We start from the raw sequence: 6,414 nt of genomic DNA on the forward strand, positions 1-6,414 counted from the left end.
CCCTCTCTGAATGAATCCCCGGAATCCTGGTCAGGATGATACCCTGGCAGGATGAATCCCGAGCAGGATGAATCCCAGGAATCTCTGGCAGGATTAACCCCTGGCAGGATAAATCTCTGGCAGGATGGATTTTGGCAGGATGAGACCCTCTCTGGATGAATCCCCGGAATCCTGGGAAGGATGAGACCCTGGCAGCATGGATCCCTGGCAGGATGAATCCCAGGAATCCCGGGCAGGATGAATCCCAGGCAGGATGAATCCCTGGAATCCCTGGCAGGATAAATCCCGAGCAGGATGAATCTCTGGAATCCCTGGCAGGATGAATCCCGAGCAGGATGAATCCCTGGAATCCTGGACAGGATGAGACCCTGTCGGGATGAATCCCTGGAATCCCGGGCAGGATGGATCCCGAGCAGGATGAATCCCAGGAACCCCGGGCAGGATGAACCCCTGGCAGGATGGATCCCTGGCAGGATGGATCCCGAGCAGGATGAACCCCTGGCAGGATGGATCCCTGGCAGGATGAATCCCAGGAACCCCTGGCAGGATGAATCCCGGGCAGGATGAATCCCAGGAATCCCGGGCAGGATGAACCCCTGGCAGGATGAATCCCTGGCAGGATGGATCCAGCGATTCGCGGCTGAATTTCCATGGGAAGGGGAGCTGAGGATCGATCCCCGCTGCTCGGGGCGCAGAGCGCTCAGTAACTATGGCAATGCATCAATCGCAGCCCGCTGGTTCCAGCCTGGCCTTACCTGGCAGGAAACGGCCGGGACCAGCCCCGATCCCGCAGCATTTGGGATTCTCCGGGTTCCCGTTCCCTGGTTTACATCCAGGGGTTTCCATGGTGAGCCCTGACCTGGGGAATCTGAGGGGTTTTACCTGGGGGGGTTCAGAATTCCCCCCACGCCGTGCCCAGGTGGGGTTTGGGTGATGTTTTGGGCTCTTCCCGGGAAACGGGGAAGCCACAGAATCCCAAAATTTGGGCTGTGGCCGCCAAACCTCTGCAGGCTTGCTCCCAAAAAAAAGAGTAAGGGGTGGCAGAGCCACAGAATCCCGAAATGGGGTCTCACCTGGGCATTGGCATCACAGAATCACGAATTTGTGCCATTGCCACCAAGCCCCTCCAGGCTCTGTCCCAAAAAAGGACAAGGGGTGACAGAGCCACAAAATCCCCAGGGAAGGAGCAGGAAGGGACAACGGGGACATTGCTGAGGTCACTGCCCCAAACCTGTCCTGGAAACGGATCGGGGGATCCTGGAAATGGATCAGGGAACTCTGAAAGAGCTCAGGGGGATCCTGGGATCAAGGGGATCCTGGAAATGGATCGGGAAATCCTGGAAAGGGATCAGGGAATCCAGGAAAAGGATTGGGGAGATCCTGGGATCAACAAGACCCTGGGAAGGGATCAGGGAGATCTTGCAAAGGGATCAGGAAATCAGGATGGAGCTGGGATTTGGATGAGGCTGGAATTCGGGAGAGGATGGAGCTGGAATTTGGGAGAGGATGAAGCTGGAATTCGGGAAAGGAAGAAGCTGGAATTCGGGAAGGATGGAGCTGGAATTCTGGAGAGGATGAAGCTGGAATTTGGGAGAGGATGAAGCTGGAATTCGGGAGAGGATGGGGCTGGAATTCTACATAGGATAAAGCTGGAATTCGGGAGAGGATGAGACTGGAGTTCTGGGAAGGATGAAGCTGGAATTCGGGAGAGGATGAGACTGGAGTTCTGGGAAGGATGAAGCTGGAATTCAGGAGAGGATGGAGCTGGAATTCGGGAGGAATGAAGCTGGAATTCTGCATAGGATAAAGCTGGAATTCTGCATAGGATAAAGCTGGAATTCGGGAGGGATGAACTGGAATTCGGGCCGGTTCCAAACGGCACCAGCAGCCTCTGGCGGGCGCGGCGGGTCCTGCAGTTGTGTCCCTGCTCATTCCAGCCGGGAAAAACCTGGAGAAGGAAAAGCAGCGCGGGCAGACCCTGAGCTCTCCCCTTTCCAGACTCAGAGGGGATAAACCCGCTTATCCAGAGTGCAAAAATTCACTTTTCCAAAATAAAAACCACTTTCCCCGAGTTTCTCCCTGCTCAGAAGGGAAATTCCTGTCCCAGCAGGGCTGTGCCACCCCCGTGTGACCCCAGGAATGTCCCCACAGCACTTCCCACCTCGCCTCCAGCACCTGCAGCAGTTTAAAATTTTAATTCAAGGTACAATTTATTTAAATTATTTCCCTGCCACCCCCGGGTGCTGTCGGAGCCCTCCGACCCCGGGAGCCTTTGGAGGTTTTGTTTCCTTTTCCTCCAATCTTCCTTCACGGCTCTGTGGGGGAAAAAGTCATTAAACACACACCTACTTCTCGCTTTTATCACTGATCTGATTATCTTGTAATTCCCTCCCCGAGCAGCAAACGGGTATGAACCGAGTTCTATCCAATTTCAACGGATTTGTAAATAATCTGGTGGTAGTAAAAAAAAAGCGGGGGGGGGGGAATAGGAGGGGAGAAAATCGTGTCTTTGTAATTTCTGCTTTTCCTTTATGCTTAAATAAAAGGGATTTTATTGATGTAGCCATGGAAATTCAATTCGGGCTGGTCCAGGGTGATGGAGGGAGGAGGGAGGGAAGGGATGAGGGAAGGATTCACTCCCCAAAACCTGAGCCACACCCGGGAACGTTTCCCTGCCCAAATTCCCCCCAGGAAAACAAATCCCCGTGGTTCACCCCCTGTTTGCAGCCGAAGTACAAAAAGTGGATTTTTGTGAGGTTGGTTTTTTATTTTTATTTCCTGGTTGGGTTTTGCTGGAGGAATTTTTAGACTCTGCTGGACGGTGGGAATGTCTGGGGGGATCAGCTCCCACCATGGGAAATCCAGGTGGGTTCAGGGGGACATTCCAGCCCCACGCTCCCCAGGAACCCAAAGCTCCTCCGGGATCCTTCCCAGCTCCTCCCCGGGGCTGAAAATGAATCACCCTCGTTTTCCTGTGCCTCTCCCCCAGTGCAATCCTCTGAACCATCTCCGTGCTCACGAAAGCGAATTCGCTTTCTCCTTCCTCCCCTCCTCCTCTTCCTCTTCCTTCTCCTTCTCCTTCTCCTTCTCCTTCTCCTTCTTTCTCCTTCTCCTTCTCCTTCTCCTTCTCCTTCTCCTTCTCCTTCTCCTTCTCCTTCTCCTTCTCCTTCTCCTTCTCCTTCTCCTTCTCCTTCTCCTTCTCCTTCTCCTTCTCCTCTTCCTCTTCCTCCCTTCACTTTGGATTTCCCAAAATAGCCATTTCGAGCCGCCTGCTCTCGCGGCAGCCGCGGGATTGTGGGAGCGCTGCTCAGCTCAGCACAGACCGAGGGAGCTGCCAGGAAACGGCATCCAAAAAAGTCAGGGGGTGGATCCCGCCTGCCGAGGGGCAGCGCCAGAAATCGCGGAAACCGGCAAGGAAATCAGCAGGGAAATCACAGAAACCAGCACAGAAATCAGCAGAGAAATCACAGAAAACAGCAAGGAAATCGGCACAGAAATCACAGAAACCAGCAAGGAAATCGGCACAGAAATCACAGAAACCAGCAAGGAAATCGGCACAGAAATCACAGAAACCAGCAAGGAAATCGGCACAGAAATCAGCACAGAAATCACAGAAACCAGCACAGAAATCAGCACAGAAATCACAGAAACCAGCAAGGAAACCACAGAAATCACAGAAACCAGCACGGAAACCAGCACAGAAATCACAGAAACCAGCAAGGAAATCGGCACAGAAATCAGCACAGAAATCACAGAAACCAGCAAGGAAACCACAGAAATCACAGAAACCAGCAAGGAAATCGGCACAGAAATCACAGAAACCAGCAAGGAGATCGGCACAGAAATCAGCACAGAAATCACAGAAACCAGCACAGAAATCAGCAGAGAAATCACAGAAATCACAGAAACCAGCACGGATATCGGCACAGAAATCACAGAAATCACAGAAACCAGCATGGAAACCAGCACAGAAATCAGCAGAAAAATCACAGAAACCAGCAAGGAAATCGGCACAGAAATCAGCACAGAAATCACAAAAACCAGCAGAGAAATCAGCAGAGAAATCAGCAGGAAAATCAGCACAGAAATCACAGAAACCAGCACAGAAATCGCGGAAACCAGCACGGATATCGGCACAGAAATCACAGAAACCAGCACGGAAACCAACACGGAAATCAGCAGAGAAATCACAGACATCAGCACGGATATCGGCACAGAATTCCCAGAAATCTCAGGAATCCCAGGAATCCCAGCCCGGCGCTTCCTGCCGGCCCCACCCCCGCTGCCCCACCCCCGCTCCTGTCAAGCCCCGGAGCCGGGGCCGGGATTTGGGGTCCCCTCCCGCCCGTTCCGGGATTTGGGGTCACCTCCCGCCCGTTCCGGGATCTGGGGTCCCCTCCCGCCCGTTCCTGAGGTGCTGGCCCGGCTGCCACTGGGGGAGGGGAGCAAATCCCAGAGCTGAGCTCCCGGAGCCGCGGGACACCATGATCCCAATCCCACGGGACACCATGATCCCAATCCCATGGGATATGATCCCAATCCCACGGGATATGATCCCAATCCCATGGGACATGATCCAATCCTGCAGGACATGATCCCAATCCCATGGGACACCATGATCCTAATCCCACAGGACATGATCCCAATCCCACAGGACATGATCCCAATCCCACGGGACATGATCCCAATCCTGCAGGACATGATCCCAATCCCACGGGACATGATCCCAATCCTGCAGGACATGATCCCAATCCCACGGGACATGATCCCAATCCCACGGGACACCATCCCAATCCCATGGGACATGATCCCAATCCTGCAGGACATGATCCCAATCCCATGGGACACCATGATCCCAATCCCACAGGACATGATCCCAATCCCACGGGATATGATCCCAATCCTGCAGGACATGATCCCAATCCCACAGGACATGATCCCAATCCCACAGGACATGATCCCAATCCCATGAGACATTATGATCCCAAATCACACAGGACATGATCCAATCCTGCAGGACACGATCCCAATCCCATGGGACATGATCCAATCCTGCAGGACATGATCCCAATCCCATGGGCACCCACCAGCCAGTGTGAGACTGGCTTAGTTCCTGTCCCTGAGGCCTGGTGCACTCTTGTTCCTGGGGGATCCTGTGCAGGGATGGGATCCTGTGCTGGAACAGGGGATCCTGTGTTGGAATGGGATCCTGTGCTGGAATGGAATCCTGTGCTGGAATGGGATCCTGTGCTGAACAGGGGATCCTGTGCTGGGATGGGATCCTGTGCTGGAATGGGATCCTGTGCTGAACAGGGGATCCTGTGCTGGGATGGGATCCTGTGCTGGAATGGGATCCTGTGCTGGAAAGGGGATCCTGTGCTGGGATGGGATCCTGTGCTGGGATGGGATCCTGTGCTGGAACAGGGGATCCTGTGCTGGATCATGGGATCCTGTGCTGGGTACATGGGATCCTGTGCTGAACAGGGGATCCTGTGCTGGAGTGGGATCCTGTGCTGGGATGGGATCCTGTGCTGGAATGGGATCCTGTGCTGGGATGGGATCCTGTGCTGGAATGGGATCCTGTGCTGGAACAGGAGATCCTGTGCTGGAATGGGATCCTGTGCTGGGATGGGATCCTGTGCTGGAATGGGATCCTGTGCTGGGAACAGGGGATCCTGTGCTGGAGTGGGATCCTGTGCTGGGATGGGATCCTGTGCTGAACAGGGGATCCTGTGCTGGGATGGGATCCTGTGCTGAACAGGGGATCCTGTGCTGGGATGGGATCCTGTGCTGGGATGGGATCCTGTGCTGAACAGGGGATCCTGTGCTGGGATGGGATCCTGTGCTGAACAGGGGATCCTGTTCCAGCTCGGTGCATCCCATTTCATCTCCAATTCCAGCTCAGTGGATCCCGTTCCAGCTCAGTGGATCCTGTTCTGACTCAGTAGATCCCGTTCCAGCTCAGTGGATCTCGTTCCAGCTCGGTGGATCCCATTTTGGCTGTGTGGGTCCCATTCCAGCTCAGTGGATCCCTTTCCATGCCAGTGGATCCCATTTTAGCTCGGTGGATCCCATTTTGGCTGTGTGGGTCCTGTTCTGTCTCCATGGATCCCGTTCCATGCCAGTGGATCCCATTTTGGCTCTGTGGGTCCCATTCAGGCTCGCAGGATCCCACCTTCCCTCCCCGCACACCTGGCCTGGCCGCAGCCGCCGCCTGAGACAGGCCCAGATGTGCCGGGACAAGCCCAGATGTGCCGGGAGAGCCCCAGATGTGCCGGGAGAGCCCCAGATGTGCCGGGACAGACCCAGATGTGCTAGGACAGGCCCAGATGTGCCGGGAGAGCCCCAGATGTGCTGGGACAAGCCCAGATGTGCCAGGAGAGCCCCAGATGTGCCGGGACAAGCCCAGATGTG

Source organism: Oenanthe melanoleuca, chromosome 22 (genome assembly GCF_029582105.1).
Source record: "Oenanthe melanoleuca isolate GR-GAL-2019-014 chromosome 22, OMel1.0, whole genome shotgun sequence".
Taxonomy (NCBI): domain Eukaryota; kingdom Metazoa; phylum Chordata; class Aves; order Passeriformes; family Muscicapidae; genus Oenanthe; species Oenanthe melanoleuca.